Source organism: Equus quagga, chromosome 4 (genome assembly GCF_021613505.1).
Source record: "Equus quagga isolate Etosha38 chromosome 4, UCLA_HA_Equagga_1.0, whole genome shotgun sequence".
Lineage (NCBI taxonomy): Eukaryota > Metazoa > Chordata > Mammalia > Perissodactyla > Equidae > Equus > Equus quagga.
This window is the reverse complement of record NC_060270.1, coordinates 35,143,235-35,161,994: the sequence shown is the minus strand read 5'-3', so window position 1 is coordinate 35,161,994 and position 18,760 is coordinate 35,143,235. Positions and strand designations below refer to the sequence as shown.

Sequence of the window (18,760 nt, the reverse complement as noted above, 5' to 3'; positions counted from 1 at the left end):
GTTCCCACCCTAGGACTGTCTCCTTTGGCCTCCCCACTGTCACTGATAAAGTGAATGCTCTTGTGACCTGGTTCCGTGGAAGCATGAATTAGTCACCTGATGGCCTCATCCCATACTGGACAGGGTGTGAGCTGCCCTGGTGCCTTCTGTGATGATCCATATTCATTTCACTTCCTTTGCTCCTATCAAGGCAGGGGTTAGGGAGTTAGGGGTTAGCATTGAGCTTGTGGGCAGAAGTGAGTTCCACTGAGTCACAAAGCTTGGCCTCTTCTCATTTTCCCGCAGTAGAAGCCAGAGTGGGCTTCCATTCCCCAGCCGCCTCCCTTCCCTTCTGAGGACAGAGAGTGATCTGCCCATAATCCTTTGAGATATCAGTGGATCCCACCTATAAGTGGCCTTTTAGGTATCACTCTACCATCTCCCTCACCTGCACCTGACCTCCCATATGGCCGGATCGATTCTGAGGACAGGAACTCAGTTCCTCAAACTAAGTGCTTCAGTTTCTGCTGTGGCACCTGAGAACAGTTTCAGTATTTAGCCATAAATATCTTTTAAAATTGTAAACATAGTACATGACCACGATTTAGAACACCCACAACAAATGTTTGAGGACTACTTTCTTGAAATATAGGCAAATTTTGAATAGAAAGGCAAGTTAGACACGGTCCTTGCCCTTAAGGGGCTTATAGTCCACTATCTATCTAGGTCAGGTGGTTCCCACTGCTGGTCAGCACTTGTGAGGAGAACCCTTCCCTAAGGCCTTCCAAAACCACGCATCCCCTCTAACCCTTCCAAGGAGGATAGAGGATAGCTTCCTGTGACAGAGGATGGCTGTTTTCCTCCTTACCTGCTCCTCATGATTCCTGAAGCTGCCTATGGGCTGGGACTTGAATGTCTGTGTCCCCCACAGCATCTAGCTTGGGGTGGGGGCTCCCTTTACAGGCATTTGATAAACACCTGCATGAGGAATTGAAGTAGCAAGTTCATAAAGGCATCTATTCCAAGGTCAGTCTCCCTCTGGGGTCCCTGTGGTCCCTGTGGTCCCTGCTTGACTGGCCCTTGGGCAGAGCATATCCTTTGTCAGTTCACTTTCATGAACAGCCAATCTGACTCAGCTATTAAGTTGCCATAATAAGCCAGTAGACTTGAGATCGAAAGAAAAAACACTGTCTTACAGGACCTTTTTTTTTTCGGGGGGGCGGGGTGGTATGGGGTCACCTGCACTTCTATCATTCCAAACAAAAAAGTCATTTCCTTTTCTGTTCTCTCAAGCATGTCAGATGCATCAAAGGGAAGATGAAATGATGGCTAGAGAAACTCAAAGTGAAACTAAACAGGGCTACAAACTTGCAGAAGTCATCCTACAAGATCTCAGAGTGGGGATTTTTCTCTGCTTTTCACTTAGACAACTCAACAATTTTTTTTAATGTTTTAGTAATAAAGGATCTCATTCAATAACTGTGTCTTAAAGGCCTCATTTGCATGCAGGGATGGAGCATGCTAGAAAGGGTCATGGGGGGAGTGAGATTTGAATCTTTGTTCTGTCCCTTTCTAGCTGTGTGGCCTTTGGGAAATCATGCAGTTACTCTGAGCTTCAGCTTCCTCCTCTGTAAAATAATCAACCCACACTGTTATTCAGAAGATTTAAGATGAAATAGAGAAGAGCATCTAGCACAGAATAGGGGCTCAGTAAGTGACCTAATAAGAATGATGATAATGATACCAACAATTGAATACTACAGACTCTCTGCCCTCCATGTTGCTGATGGAGGTAGACATGGTTGTGCTTCCTCATCAGAGGTTGTCTTTGTGACCTGGACCACTCTGCATGCTCCTTATGGTCCACATCCTTCTATGTGTTAAGATGTGGTCATCTTCTTCCCCTAAATAGCAGCCCTAATACTGGAAGCCCAGGGAAGGTCACCTCAGGGAAGCAGCATCTGAGCACAGAGTGGCATGTCAATTCAGGTCTACAAACTCAGCACATTTTTAAAAAGGGAGAGATTGAGAAGGAAAGAGAATAACTGAAACAGTGCCCACAGGTCTGACGGCTACTCAGCTTAATTTTTATTTTATTTTATTTTTATTTATTTATTTTTTTGAGGAAGATTAGCCCTGAGCTAACATCTGCTGCCAATCCTCCTCTTTTTGCTGAGGAAGACTGGCCCTGAGCTAACATCCATGCCCATCTCCCTCTACTTTATATGTGGGACGCCTCCCACAGCATGGCGTGCCAAGTGGTGCCATGTCCGCACCCGGGATCCGAACTGGTGAACCCCAGGCCACCGAAGCAGAATGTGTGCACGTAACCGCTGCACCCCTGGGCTGGCCCCCAACTCAGCTTAATTTAAGGCTTGCACAAGTTCAGGCGGAGAGACATGAAGCAGGAGTTCCTTCCGTCTCAGTGGGCTGAGTATGCTGGAAATGATCCCAGTGTTGAAATATTTGCCTTTTTCCTGCTACAGGGTACTAAACTCAAGATAATGATTTCTTCTGGTACCCTGAAGAAAGAATCGTCATCTCCTCCAGGGCCGGAGGATGACCCAGCTGTGCTGGAGTCACTGAGTGAACTTTTGCGTGGTGTTCAGGGTTGTATAAACAGACTGTGTATTCTGTGTTTTATGAGTGATTCAAGGTAGGAGGACTTTCTGTGTAACTTTCATGTACTGCACGTGAATATCTGTACAAAATAAGATCTCATTTTGACTGACTTGTAATTCAGCTGTTCTTTTTTTTTTTATTTTACTGGTAAATGTTTCAATGGATATGTTTAAAAGATAGGGACTCTTTAAAAATAAAATCAATTACAATGTACTGTTATCATATTTAAATAATGAACAGTTCCTTCATCATATGACGGATTTCCCCACTTGTCATATGTATGTATGTATGTGGATGTGTGTATAGATATGCATACACATATATGTATGTGCATGTATGATGTGTGTGTGTGTATATACATACGTATGTATAATTTTTAAAACTGCTCAAATCAGGATCTAAATAAAATCCCTGTAGTTCAATAGATTGGTACGACTTTTAAAATTCTGAAAATGCTTTTAATCAGTAGTTTCCTAAAGGAGGGGAACTTTTGACCCTGGTGCTGATTTTGTAACTAACCCTTGGGTAAGGTGTAGCTCCACTGTCCATTTATGCAGAGGTGGCCACAGGCCCACAGATGCCACCTCTACATAGATTCTGATCTATTCCCATCGCTCAACTGTCCCTCTCAGAAACACCCGTCTCGCAATCTTCTGTCTAGTCATTCTTAAATGAAAATATGAACTTTTGAGATTCTTCACTTCTTTAAATATTTGAATAACAATCGGAAGGACAAGTTCAGCTGCAGAAATCTCAACTTCAGATCTTCACCCAAGAGGCTTTGTGTGTTTGCTTTTCCTGCGTCATGAGGGTAGAACATTGTGTTTTTGATAAAGTGAGAGTTTGCATCTTAGCTTAAGTGGAAATAATCTGCATCTTATTTTGGAATTAAGAAGAAACACGTTATGACATAGAGGAACGCACTCTGCCACCCACCTCATGATGCAGCTTTATGATTTTCATGCTCGTTGGCCTTGGGAGGAGGTAGATAGAGTATAGATGGTAAGAGGCTATTTCCTGGCTAAAAATAGGAACAGGATGTTTTGAGACGGGGCTCCTCCCCCCTCGCGCCTCCCCCAGCCTTTCTGTGCAAATGGCTGAGGTTTACGCACTTGCCGCGGGTAGCGCTTAAGCTCCTGAGAGCTTATTGCACACATCCCTGAGTGGACTGAGGGCTGAGCTGGGAGAACCTGAGGTGACAAGGGCAGGAAGGCAATGGTGCTCCATCTGCAGGAAGGACCTCTCAACCAGGGCCTCTCATGGTAAGATGCATGTGGTTAGGTGGCCCATTGTACATCGTATGCTGATGTTTACCTTGAATTAAATGCCATAGCATTCCATACTCGTTCATACCTTTACACCCTTCTGTTTTGCAGATGCCTCCAAGAGTCCCTCCTGTTGGCCATTTTATGCATCTCCCCCACTGCCACCATTCTCTGCTTCTCCTGAATAAGATGCACCCTCGTCTTGGTCCCTGGTGCACTTACAGCTACTTGATTCCTCCATTATAAGCGCATTCTGTGTTTTATTGTCAGTTTTTTTGCAAGGCCATCTCCACCACTGTGCTTTGAGCTCCCTAAGCTTGACGCCTGGTACGCGGGGTGCGCCCAGTTTGTGTAGTGGTTTGAGGGGTCTGCCTGCAGCGCTCTGCTTTGGCTATGTTGGGGGGCATGTGAGAAGCAAGAGGTGTGCTCGGGAAACTTGTTTTTGGAGACATGAGACATAGAAAATAGTTAAATAACAGTACAAAATGGAAGGCAGAGGCTATCAGAGGAGGCAGGCAGGACGGCCCAGCCTCCTCACTGCGCACATTATACTACCTAATCCTGGCCTATGCATTTCCTTACAGTTTATCAAACTCTTTCACACGCCTTCTCTCGTGCCCACATCCATGGAGGGGATATCATTACCCCCTCTTTTGTAAATGACAGAAGTATGGCTCAGAGTAGTGAAATGACATGCTAAGGGTTACCCACTTTGTAATGGGAGAACCAGGACTGGAGCTCAGTCTTCTGATTTCTAAATTTAGTTTCCTTTCAACTCTTTGTTATCTGTCTCAGGCTGGTATCCTGGGGCCTGGAAAGGAGGAGGGACTCACTTGGAACAGCAGACGTGACAGAACACTTTAGACGATGCTGACAATGCCGAGCACTCTATGTGGCCAGTGAATGAGGAGGGAAAAATAGAGAAAGAACTAACGTGGAGCAGTGTTTATGTTCAACAGAAACAGAAAGCAAGCCACAAATATGGGCTGTGTATGTAATTTTAAATTTTACGATAGTCTCATTAAAAAGGTAAAAATAAACAGATGAAATTAATTTTAATAATATATTTTATTTAACTCAATATATCCAAAATATTATTTATTTTATTATGTAATCAATATAAAAATTATTAATCCAACATCTTACATTCTTTTTTTCCATATGAAATCTTCAAATTCTGGTGTGTGTTTTATATTTACAGCACACTCTATATGAATTAGCCCCATTTCTAGGGCTGGACAGCCACATGTGGGCAGCACAGTTCTAAGCATTTTACATATTTCACATATTTCACCAATATTGCAGTACTACCTAAGAGCTGAGGAAATGAAGACCAGAGAGGTTAGGTAATTTGCCTAAGGTCACAAAGCTAGAAAGTGACCAAGCTGGATTCTGACCCAGGTCTGTCCCGCCTCTTCCGGAATCTGGTGGAAAGGAGGAAAGCAGAGCTGTGTGATCTGGCCTGGAAGGGTGGTTGAATTGAATAGGTGGAAATGAGCAGCGGCCTTGATGTTGTGATGTTACCCTGAGGGTTTGAGCTGCTGCTGGTGTTGATGGTGTTGTGTGTGTGTTGGGGAAGGAGGCCCAGGGCCAAAGTAGGGGTAGCCAATTTCCAAACTGTTGTTAAATTTGCCTTTGGGGACAGTGGCTCAGAGATCCTAGGGAAATACTGTAGAGGGAACCATTGTCTTCAAATGCACATGCCAAAGTGAAGGGGGTCCTTTCACTCTGTGAGCCTCTCTGGGCCGTTCACAACACTTTCCTTTTAGAAGCTGCGTGAAGATTTAGATTATAATACGCAGAGAGAGCTCAGCTAGCCCGGCCAGTCTGTCTTCGTCCTCCCCTCGGCTAAGGCAGGAGATCCTGTGGACTCGGCCAGTTTTATCCCTTCCCAGGAAGACTAGATATTCTAGTGGAGGAGAAACTGGACTCGAAGGGCCATGTGCCTGCCCTGTGGGCAACCAAACTGGTTCTAAGTTTATTTTTCTTGTTTTATCCACAAACATTTCAATAGCAGTAAAGATACACCTTTAAAATCTTGGCATCCTGACATGTTACTGTTCATTTTACAATGTTCCCTTGTAATCATTGTCTGTTGGTGGGGAAAAAAGTTTTTAATATAATTATAATTTTCGTGTGGATGGAATTTATTTTGTTTCTCTCCTTATCATAAGCATTTTTCCATCTTTATAGTGCATGTAGTATGTCCGTGGCTTCAGAGGATATTGCTGAATTCTGTATCATAATTTGTTTATTCCTATGGCTAGATATTTAGGTTGTTTCAAAATTTCTTGACATTATATTTGGTGCTATAGCCTGTAACCTCATGTTTGTTTCTTTTCTGTTATAATTAGATTACAAACGATAAATTTATCGTTTGTAATTATAATTCTATCAATTATAATGTTATCAATTATAATTATAAATTTAAAACTATTTCTTTATAAGAAATACGCCAGCCTTTGAATTCTAGGCCAATGTCAACCTACAAAAACAGAAACCAGTTTAAGAGACAAAGCGTTTATTTGGGATCCAAGAGTTGCAATTTGGGGAGCACAGATTCAGGTAGAAACCCAAATAGTGTCTTGATTACAGGAGAGGGGCTCAGGGATTTCATGGGAAAAAGGGAAGAAGATGAAGTAAGTTGTATTAAAGAAGAGTTCATGGGTGCTAGATGAGGTCAGGCTAGGATTGAACTTCATAGATTGGCTTGAGACCCAGTTTTCAGGCAAAAGGCTAGACTTGTCCTTCATTGATTGGTTGGCAATTCAGTCTTCAGCAAAGTCCGATTTCATCAGTCCTTACAAACAGGATATTCTTGTCCTTACTGGCTTCTTGGAATGTTGGTGGTTTGGTCCAGTTTGGAAGATAAAGAAAACAAGCTGTGCAAGGCAGTTCCTCTGAAATGGCTGCTCTGGCTATACATACATTTATTTTTTTCGTGAGGAAGATTGGCCCTGAGCGAACATCTGTTGCCAATTTTCCTCTCTTTGCTTGAGGAAGATTGTCACTGAGCTAACACCTGTGCCAATCTTCCTCCGCTTTATGTGGGATGCTGTCACAGAGTGGCTTGATAAACAGTGCTAGGTCCGCACCCGCGATCCGGGCCTGCGGGCTGCCAAGGCGAAATGCACAAACTTAACCACTACACCACTGGGCAGGCCCTGCTCTGGCTCTATTTTAATACAGCTCCACCCATGTCATCTTTCACACCAGAAAGCTAGAAACATTTTAAAATGTATTGGTTGCTCTGAGGTACTGCTTTCATTTTCCCAGCAATGAATATATGAGCTCACCAGTTTTGCTACAAAATCACCAGTTTTGGGTATGAAGATGTCCTCAAAGTTTTGTGAAATTTAACAAAGGTAAAAATGTGCCAGGCCTTTGTGTGGACTTCCCCATCTGCCTCTTAGAACCCCACTGATGTCATTGACCAGTGGGACAGGCGAGGCCACCGCCGGTGCAGGGGCGCCTTCCTCCCAGGAGGATGGGTTAAACGGTTTTCCTTTGCAGGCTGATGGTGAGAGGGAGGCCCGAATACCCACAACCTTCAAGTCTGGATGTGGCATTTCCCTGAATCTTAGTCTCCGCTTCCTACAGCGACGCACGCAGGACAGAGCTCCATTCTGAACTGCACGCAGCCTGCAAAAAGGCTGTTTCCTTCCTGTTTCCTTCCACACCCCTGATTGCACCTGGATCTGTCACAGGCTTTGAAGTCAGAGAGATGTGTGGCGCTGGGCACACTGTTTAGTCTTTCTTTGCCTTGTGTCTTTATCTAAAATGGAGATGGCAGCAGTGTTTTCCTATAAGGTTACTGGGAGGATTAAATGTGTTTCTATTGGGAAAGGACTAAGCACAGTGCCCGGCACATAATTAGTACTCAATAAATGTTAGAAATGTGGGTTTGAATCTCCATTCTAACACTTTCTGGGTGTCTACTTTGGGCAAATTACTTCGCCTTTCTGGCTTTGAGCTTCCTTACCTGTAAAAGGGGATTCTAGCACCTGCTCACAAAAGTGTTGGGGGTTTTACTGAGATAATGTATGGAGGGCATTTAGCACAGAGCCCTCACATGAAAGGCCCTCCATTAACGTAACCAAGAGAAAAACATTGTTTTTTAGTGTTATTTTCTGCTCTAGGAAAGGGAGAGCTTTGTCCCCTTACACTGATCAAGCAGCAGTTCTGTTGTAGTAGTTCTTAGATTCTGACCATATTTGTTATTTTCGTGTATTTTTAAGTCTGTGATGTGGGTGTGGAGCCATCCTGAAATCAATGAGAGGCAAATCAACATTTTCATGTCCCTGAAGCTTTTAACAGGTTTTAATGAAGTCTTGTTTTTGAGGTTAATGTGTGCATAATGTAACAGAGAGAAGGCGAACTTCACATACTTAATAATTCCGTGACATCCCCCTACCATGGTTCAAAAGAAACTGTCAAGTTGATGGAAGGTATCAACGGTTTCTTTGTGCTCAGCAACACAGATCAAATTTCCTGAGTGATAAGGTAAAAAAACACATCCTGTAGGAAATACAAAGAAATGACCAAAGTGGCATTTGAACACAGCTCGTCCCATTTCCCCTCCTGTCTGGCTAACTCCTTCTCATCCTCATGTTTGAGCTCAGATGGGGTTCCCCCGGCAGCCTTCCCAAACCATCCAGACTGGTGGCTGGACTCTCCTCATGGTGACACTCTCTGCGAATGCAACCCTCTCTTACCTGTCTCTCTTCTTCTGGAGGCAGAGCCCTGCTTAGTGACCCCTGTGTCCTTGCTGCCTAGCACCAGGCCTGAACAGTAAAGCACTCCATAAGTATTTGCTGGCTGAATGGATGAACTTGCAAAAATCTGTCTGTGATTCTAGAAGGTGTGTGTATAATAATGATGGGTGGATCTGCAAAGTGAGGCAAGTAGAAGCTAAGTGCCGTTTTCTGTTTGGGCTGAGGAATAACGGACGGAATAATATTTATGTTTGGAAAATGCATAGCACGTTCCTTTGCTTATACAGCCTTGTACTCTGTAAGGCATCAATTGTTTCCTCATCTCAGCTTTTTCTCACCCCTAAGCAGCTTCTCTCTTTCAACATCTCGCCATCTCCCATCTGTGCCATCCACCCTTGCCAAGGATTTGGGGTGAGGATAATTCTGTGGTATGTACATACCTAATTTGTAGCTTTCTGGTTTTCTGGGAAAAATTTGGGCCCCAGTCATATCAGCAGAAATGATGAATGTTTCCTTCTTCAATCCTCATGCCCTGTGGGTTAGAGAAGGGCCAGGGCCCCACTGGCTTTCCTTGGATGGCAGTAACTGGTAGAGTGGGGCACTGGGCAGGTGTAGGAATCATCTTTGTGTGAAATGAGGTTTGCTATTCAAATATTGGCTTTGGGGCCTTCTGCTTTGTCACTGCTCGTCTAGGAAGTCCAATATAACCTAATAATAGTATTCTTTGCTGAGAACTTGTTGTTTGCTCGACAATGTACTGGGAGCCTCACAAATAGTGTCTCAAGTACTCGCATTTTCAGGACCAGTGTGACCCCTCTATATCTTCTAAGAAGCCTGGCCAGATGCTAAAGCCAGTAGCATGACACAGTGCTGATAGAAGGAGAATTTGAGAGGGAGCCAAGAAATCTGAGTTCCACTTTGGCCCTGTCATAAACCAATGATGTGGCCTTCTCTGTGGCAGGGGGCAGCAGTTCTCTCATCGATGAAAATGGGATGGGGAGAGTTTGATCAGATGCTTTTTAAAATTCCCTTCTGTTTCATACCATCATTGTGCCTACTCCAGTCCAGCCTGCTCTCTTCTTTGCCTGAATTACTTTTGGATTGCAGGTCAGAGTGGTAGAGTTTAGTAGCACTGTCTGTTCTGAGTCTCACCTCCTAGTAACACTCTGATCTCCCAGTGACAAAAACCTTATCTTGTTCCCTTAACTTCTTCCTAACCCTGGGCCTACCATGTTGGTGAGAGATGAGACTGTGAACCTTGCGTGAGGTCCTGAAACATCTTGAGTCCGTGTATTTATTCTGGCACAGTTGTTGCCAGGTCTGGATCTTGTCTTTCTCACACTAAAAACTGAAATTAGTTGTCTGGGTCACTTTCAAATAACTTGGATTTTAAATGTGATGAAGTTCTACTTATTCATTATTTTCCCTTTTACCATTAGTGCCTTTTGTGTCCTGTCTAAGGAATCTTTGCCTACCCCAAGTTCATGAAGATATTCTCCTGTATTTTCTTCTAGAAGCTTTACAGTTTGAACTTTCACATATAACTCTCTAGGATCCACCTCAAATTAATTATATGGATGGAGTGAGGTAGAGGTCAAGTTTCATTTTTTTCTTTCTCTGTAGAGGTATCCAGACATTCCAGAATAATTTATTAAGAAGATTTTCCTGGGCCAGCACTGGTGGCCTTGTGGTTTGGCGTGCTCCACTTTGGTGGCCTAGGTTTGGTTCCCAGATGCAGACCTACACCATTCCTCTGTTAGTGGCCATGCTGTGGTGGTTGGTGGCTCACATACAAAACTAGGAAGATTGACAGTGGATGTTAGCTCGGGGCAAATCTTCCTCAGCAAACAAAAAAAAAAAGAAAAGAAAAAGGATTTTCCTTTCTCTACTGCTTTGCATTGTACCACTGTAAAAAAATTAAGTGACTGTATATCTGTGGGCCTATTTCTGGATTCTGTTCTCTTTCATTGACTCTTTATCTGTCCTCCACCAGTGACACGTTGTCTCTATTACTGTGATTTTATAATAAGTCTGGTAATGTAAATCCTTTAACGTTGTTCTTCTCTTTTAAGATTGCCTTTGCTATTCTAGGCCCTTTGTATTTTCTAATCAATTTTAGAGTTAACTTGTTAATTTTTACAAAATAGCCACTGGAATTTTGACGAAAAATGCATTGAAAGCTTTAGAGCAATGTATTAGTCAGGGTTCTCCAGAAAAACAGATCCAGTAGGATGTATATGTGTGTATATACACATATGCACGGATACACACATATGTACAGACAGAGAGGCTGAGAGAGATTTATTATAAGGAACTGGCTCACGTAATTATGGAGGCAGACGAGTCCCAAGATCTGTAGTCGGCAGGGAGACCCAGGAGAGCCAACGGTATAGTTGCAGTTCGAGTCTGAAGGCCTGAGAACCAGGAGAATCAATGGTATAGTTTTAGTCCAAATGCTGACAGGCTTGAGACCCAGGGAGAGCTGATGTTTTAGTTTGAGTCCAGAGGTAGGAAAAATCCCCGATGTCCCACCTCAAGGCAGTCAGGCAGGAGGAGTTCCCCTTTGCTCCTGGGAGGGTCAGCCTTTTTGTTCTGTCCAGGCCTTCAACTGTTTGCATGAGGCCCATCCACATTAGGGAGAATAATCTGCTTTACTCAGCCCACCAATTCAAATGTTAATCTAATCCATTACACCCTTATAGACGTACCCAGAATAACATTTGAGCAAATATCTGGCCACCCTGTGGCCCAGTCAAGTTGACATATAAAATTTACCTTCACAATCAATTTGGGGAAAAATTGGCATTTTAACAAAATTGAAGCTTCCAATTCACGAACACGGTGTATGACCCCATTTGTTAGGTCTTCTTCAATTGCTCTCAGTAGAGTTTTATAGTTTTCAGTAAAAAGTCTTGCCTATCTTTAATTAAATTTGTTTCTTGGCATTTGATGTTTTGTTATTGTAAATTATATATAAGATATATTTGCCATTTATTTGTGAACTTGTACTTTGAAAGAATACAGAACTTTTAGGAGGAGGACAATTCTGAATCCATCAGACAGCAGTGAAATTAGGAACTATCATTTTGGACATAACCATAAATCATTACTAAAATAGCCTTTACATCTGGATGTTTTTTGTTGCCAAAGTATTTCCTTCCTTCAGTCCTCACAAGGGCTCTCAGAAAGAGACAAGGGAACTATTATGATTCCTGCTTTCATGTAAGAAAATTTGCTTCAAGTATGTTATCTAAAATCCCCATGACTGGCAAGTGGCAGAGTCAACATCAGAATTGAGGACTTTTCCTAAGAGAGAGGTCCTGGTCCTTATACCAAAGTCATTCTATATAAAGATGACCTTTTATGGCTGTTACTGAGATCATCCCTCAAAGGGGCCTGGCTTTATGCAGAACCTTCTGCCTGTGGCCTTTGTAGACAGTGTAGAAGGAAGGGAAGAAGTTAGCAGAGGGAGAAAGTAGACCGAGATGACTATCCAGAAGACACTAGAGTCGGGAGGGAGAGCAGGGTCACTGTTAGCCCGTCTAGCTCTTTGGTGTCTATTAGGAAGGATGCCATTCCACCAGGGCCAAATGCCTGTGTGCCATGAACAACTGGCACAATCGTGTGTGGCATCCCAGAGGGAAGACAACAAACACAGAAACCTTAATTATTCAGGAAGTAGTTAAGGATAGAGAACCTACATTATTATTTTGTTTCTTTCCTTTTGAGAAATTCATCAAAAGTACTTTCAGATGATTCAAAGCTACAAGGGAAGAAGGGACTCTCTTCCTTTTTTTCCGCCTTTTATAACCTTCCCACCATCTATCCTTTCTCTTTCCTCCTCTTCTTCCCTCCGTTACTCAGCTGTCCCTTACTGAGTACCAGGCCCTGAGTGTGCAGAGATCAATGGAGTGGCATCTCTCCCTGGGAGCCTGTTAAGTCTTACAAACTTTTTGACTGCCACCAACAGTAAGTAATACATTTTATGGGATGGTAGTTACTTTTTTTTAAAAAATATGTTTTTAGAGACACATACTGAAATATTTATGAATGAAATGACAGGCTATTTGGGATTTGTTTCAAAATAATCTAGGGAGTACAGGAGTGGGTTGGAAAATAAACAAAATAAGATTGGCTGTAGTTGGTAAGTATTGAATCTGGGTTATGGGTCAGTGGGAGTTCACTATCTGTCATCCATCTCTATCTATCTTTCTAATTATCTATTTGAGACAAATTTTCATGAAACACTACTGACTGTTATTACACACAATAAATTCTAATATTTTGGATCTAGTTTGTCTATTTTTAAAAATCTGATGGTGATGCTCTAAGTTGATGTTGAGACTCACCAATGTACCAGAAAGTGCTTTTGGGTATGCACAGAGAGCTGGAGGACACAAGGGTGAGAAGGGCTGACCAAACAAGGTCAAGGGACAGAAGTCCTTGAGCAGTTTACATGGAAGAGGAGGCATTTACGTATTTGACAACAGTAGGGAGAGAGATTTGAGCTCAAGGATGACGGGCAGTGGTGCAAGTGGGGAATGGTGAGGTGGGATGAGTGAACCTTAGTTAGGTCAGTACAGCTGTAATGTGAAGGCTGGGGAGGAGTGGCAGGAGAAGAGGTTACAGATAGCAGAGCAGTAGCAAAAATCACAAAAGGTCTTAGGGGACAGCCTAAGGAATTTGAATTTTATTCTGTGTGTGTCAGGAAGACATTGGAAGGTAAACTGAGGAATGATCCAATTCCATTTGCCTTTTACAATGTCAGCTATGGGTAGGTAAACCAGTCCACCCTAGGCAGTCATGATTTAGAATAGAAAAATCCAGACCCAAAGGAGAACCAGTCCTGGAAGCCAGATCTTCAACCCACCTGAGGCAAATTATCATCCCACTCTGCCACATGGCTCTTCACCACACAGACACACAAATGGGGTCTTCCAAGTATTTACTGAAACAAAAATTATAGTCACCTTTGGGGCATAGTAAGAGGTGGGAATTGAGCCAACTGTCTGTCTGCTTTTTCCTGTTTCCTCTGTGGGGTGCCCTCATCTGCAGAGTAAAGTTATAGTAACCTGTGAGAGATTGCTAATAATCACTAAGACTTAGAATATGGCATTTTTCTAGGTGCTTTACAACTATTAACACATTTAATCTTCACAGCAATTCTATGTGGTAATTGTTATTATTATTTCCATTTCATAGTGGAGGAAACTGAGGTATGTAGAAGTAAGTGGCTTGCCTAAGGTTACACATCCAGCAATTAGTAAAGCTGGGATTTAGGCAAAGTCCTCTCTGTTAACTACCCTGATGCTTCTTGCTTAGGCTTGATTTCGTTCCAGCCATGTCTGTGAACCCAGAGGTTTGCACAAGGATAGTCAGGAAAAGATTTGGCTTTAAGCTTGATTCTCAATGTTGCCAAATCTGAATTTTCCCTAATTCAGAGGAAGAAGGAAGTTTCTCTAGCTGGGAGAAGAAGGATGGCTTCTTAGAAGGAAGTGGTATTTTAATGGAGCTTTGATAAATGGGTGAAATTTTGAGAAGTAAAACTTGCTGAGAAGGAGGGGTGGCAGTATGAGCTAAGATGAAGTCATCCAAGTATACCCCCTAACACTGTGTACAGCTAAAAACTGGACAGAATGCAAAAAAGCAGTTACATGAGAACTCTGAAAAGTAATAGCAGGTAGATAGGATACTGAAGTCAAAACTTGTCCCATAAAGGCCTTTGTCACATGGAATTGCATGATTGTGCTGAAAGCTAAAACTCTGAGAGAAGCCCATATCTCCAGCCAAAGGAACCAGGAGCCACTGGCAGCCAGAGAGTGTGAGAAAATTCCTGAGAAGAGAGAGCTGGAAAAGGGGACCCACTAACTCTGTGAATGGACTGATGTAAGTCCTGGGCATGCTACAAGGTGTGCCTTCATAGAGCAGACCCCCAGAAGCACAGCAAATGTTTTAAGAATTAACTCTGCTATTAACCACCACCCAAGTCCAAGATATACCCTTAAGTTGCCCATGTGACAGGCAGATCCAGACGACATAGCAAAGGCTTTGAAAACAGAACTGACAAGGAAGCTACCAGTCACAAAAGGTGAGACAGAACTTTCTATCTGAACCTAAGTGGGTTAATTATCTGCTAAAACAAATAAACAAAAATATCAACATTCTCCAGAGGAATTTAACAAGATCCAGAGTCTCACAACATAATATTCAAAAGTCCAGGATACAACCTAAATTTACTGAACGTAAAAAGAACCAGGAAAATCTGAACGATACTCAAAAGAAAAGACATTTAATAGGTGCTAACCCTGAGATGTCTCAGATGGTAGAATTATCAGACAAAGATTTAAAGTAGCTTTTTTAACCATTCTCCACCCTTGAAATGAATGAAATGATAGAATTTCTCAGCAGAAACTATGTAAAATAACTAGATGAAAATTTTAGAACTGAAAAGACAACATCTGAAGTAATAAATTCACTGGATGAGCTCAGTGGCAGAATAGAGATGACAGAAAAAAGTCAGTAAACTTGAAGATAGATCAATAGGAATTATACAATATTTTTTATAGTATATTCGTAAATATGTTTTTTATTGGAGAAACAAGGAACAGTGTCGTAGGATACTGTGGGACGACATCAGAAAGTTGAAAATTCAGGGGCTGGCCCTGTGGCATAGTGGTTAGGTTCGGCATGCTCTGCTTTGGCAGCCCAGGTTCACGGGTTAGGTTCCCAGGCACAGATCTACACAACTCATCAGTCATGCTGTGGTGGTGACCCACATAGAAAGTGGAGGCAGATTGGCACAGATGTTAGCTCAGGGCTAATCTTCCTCAAGCAAAAATAAGAGGAAGTTTGGCAACAGATGTTAGCTCAGGGCTAACATTCCTCAGCAAGAAAAAAAAAAAAGGAAAAGAAAGATATTGTTGCAGAAAAAGATATTTAAAGACAGAATGGCTGAAAGTGTCCCAAATTTGGTGAAAGACATAAATTTACAAAATTAAGAATCTCAGTGAGTCTGAAACAGGGTAAACTTAAGGACAACTGCTCAGCCACATCATAAACCACTGAAAACCAAAGATAAAAAAATATTGAGAGCAGCCAGAGAAATATGACACATTATGTATAAGGGAAACTTATACAAATAGTTGCAAACTTTGCATCCCAAACCATGCAGGCCCAAGACAGTGGAACAACATCTTTAAAGTGCTGGAGGAAAAGAATTGTCAACCTAGAATTGTGTATCCAGAAAAAATATCATTCAGGAGGGAAGGCAAAAGAAACATATTCTCAGATGAAGGAAAACCAAGAGACTTTGTTTCCACGAGACCTGCTCTTAAAGGAATTCCGGAGGAAGTTTTTCAAGCTTCAAGGAAATGATACCAGAGGGAAACTTTGAACATGAGGAATAACAAAAGAGCAAGAGAAATGATAAATATCAAACACAGTAGGTTCCTCATTAGTGAAAACACACATAAAAATACAAAAATAAACGAAAATAATTTAATTCCATGACACAGGGGTAACTACAGACTACTGGCAATATTTTGGATATATTTACTTCAAGTCCTTTTTCTCTGTGAGTAAGCATTTCTTTCTTTCTTCCCTCCCTCTGTTTCTTTCAACAAAGATTATACAGTATATAGTTTTCTAATATTTTTATCGTCACATATTATGAAAACTTTCCTATTTTGTTAAGAAATCTTAATTATTTAAAAAAATTTTGATTTTTAAAAAATGATATTTTGGTTACATTTTTGAAAAGAGCACCTTTTAGAGATACATAGTGACATATTTATGGATGCATTGATATGATGTCTGGAATTTGCTTGAAATACTCAAGATAGGGGGCTGGATGGGTATTGATGAAACAAAATTGGCCATAAGTTGATGATTGTTGATGCTGAGTAATGGGTACATGATGGTTCATTGTACTACTTTCTATAGTTTTCTATATGTATGCAATTCTATATGTATGCAATGAAAAAACTTTAAGAAATCTTCATAAATGTGATTTTTAATTGTTTAATCATATCCCATCCTGTGGACATTCCATGACATTTGACTGCTGCTCTATTGTGAATTGAGGTTGTTTCAGGTTATACGTGGGCTGAGATAGAACTGCAGTCTTTGACAGCTTCTCTGATTATTTCCTTTTTAGAAATGTAACTACTGAGTTAAAAGAGAATGGACATTTTTAACGTTTTGATACATTTTGCCAAATTACCCTTCTGAAGAGATGTTCCACGTTATTTTTGCTCAAGAGGTATATCACAGTGCCCTTGTCAGCTCTATATCATGTATATTTTTATCCTCTATTAATTTGATACAGGGGGAAGGTAGTATCTTGTTATTTTAATGTTTTTTTCTTTGATTTCCAAGTGACATTGAATCCCCAGCCTGCCATTGAATCGGTCCCCCACCTTTTAGGAAGAAAGTAGGGGAGAAGAGTAGAAGAAAAGAGATTGATTGTCCCCTCTCCATTCTCCATTTTGAAGATGAGAGGCAAACGCAGACACGGGGAGCCCTGGGTTCAAATCCTGACTCTGCCACTTACTCCTGACTTTGTGCAACCTTAACTTCTCTGAGCCTCAGATGTTTTCACTGATGAAACAGAGCAGTCCTACTGGCCTCCATGAGTGTGAAGTAAGAGAGATTTATGGGAAAAAATCCTGGTGCACAGTGGTCAATGAAGTGGTCAGTGGCACAGTGGTCAGTGAAGACTGTAGCCTTTGTTGTCCTTGGGAACCTGAGGCTTAGGATATAAAAGCTGCTGTCCTGTGTAGAGGCATCAAGGAGCTCAGAGCTGGGTCCCACCGGCCTCATCCCCTGCACAGGGAAGACCCCCTGCAGGAATTGCTGCTCATGTTTGGGTCGCTGCCTCTTTACCGTCATCCTTAATGAGACCCCCTGTTGGGCAGTCTTTCAGTCACTGCTGGGCCATGGAGGCAGCTATCATAAGCCAGGAAATGCATCTTGGGGAATTGGGTGATCTTGGGGGAATGGATTCTGACTGCTAATAGTATTTATCTATTTTTTTTAATTTTTATTTTTTATTGCAGTAACATTGGATTATAACGTTATATAGCTTTCAGATGCACATCATAATATATTTAGAATTCTGTGTAGATTACATCGTGCTCACCACCCAAAAACTAATTATAGTCCATCACCACTCATGTGAGCCTAATCACCCCTTTTACCCTCCCCCCCCCCCCCCCTTCCCCTGTGGTAACCACCAATCCAACCTCTGTTGCCATGTGTGTGTTTGTCGTCGTTTTTATCTTCTACTATCTAATTCAGTGGAAATGCACCTTGCCGTGCTTGGCTCAGAGGACCGGGGTGAACTTCAGGTGGTTTTGTTTGGCAGTGTCTCACCTTAATCTTTGGAGCAGAACTCAGACCTAAACATGATCTTTCCAGGGCAGCTCAGCCAAGCTGAGGCCTCTGCCTCAACTCATGGCCCCTCCCTCGGCCCCCCATCTTCCTCCCTTCCTCTGTGCCCAGGCCCAGAACCCCTAAGTTGGACATGTTCTTGCTACACACACACCCCCCTTCCAGAAGGCTAACAACAGCTGAAACAGAAAAGGAAGCTGTGGCTCTGAATAACCTGTTTTTCCCTACCAAGTCAGAGACCACAGTATTTTTTTCCCTATTTACTGCAGCTGAATGGGCAGAGAATTATTCTCCTGAAATCAAGATTGGGTCCCCAGGCCTCAGTGCTATCAGCCTGCCCTGGTTTCGCTCTGGGACCACTTCACTGATCTCCTGTTTTCTTCTCTGGGCACCTTCCAGTTGCAGGAGACGTCAGAGTGGTGCTGGGAGGTGGAGTGAGTGTGGCCTGTTTTCTAAGTTGAGGGAAAATCCAGAGAAAAGTCAGCAGGCTTTATTGTGAGAATTTGGGTCTACTGACTTCCTTCTCTCAGGGTGTGAACCCTCTGAGGGCAGCACTTCTCCCTGAGCATCTGCAGAAGGCTGTCAGGAGTGTGTACAAGCTCTGAGAGAATTCAACGATTTTGTGTTTTCATCTTGATGATCATAGAGAAATGATTCTTATACAGGCTCAATTCATTATTGAATGACAATGACACTAGTAGAAGAAACCTTTAGTGTCTTAAGTAAAAGTTTGTCAAAGTGTTTCCTTTTCCTCTTTCAAATGGGAGGGTACTTCATCCACAAGCTCTA

At 42.3% G+C, this 18,760-nt stretch overlaps 1 protein-coding gene across 4 annotated transcripts in view; it reads left to right on the top strand.

Moving 5' to 3' along the window:
* The window catches only part of ST6GAL1 (ST6 beta-galactoside alpha-2,6-sialyltransferase 1), a 112,807-nt gene that overhangs the window by 54,933 nt on the left and 39,114 nt on the right, over positions 1-18,760 (top strand). The window contains exon 1 of one of the 4 annotated variants that reach the window (XM_046658213.1): positions 3,730-3,863. The exons of the other annotated variants lie outside the window; for them this stretch is intronic. The gene's annotated coding sequence lies outside the window, so the exon portion shown is untranslated. Of the gene's footprint in view, positions 1-3,729; positions 3,864-18,760 lie in introns of those variants that run through there. 4 annotated transcript variants of the gene reach the window in all.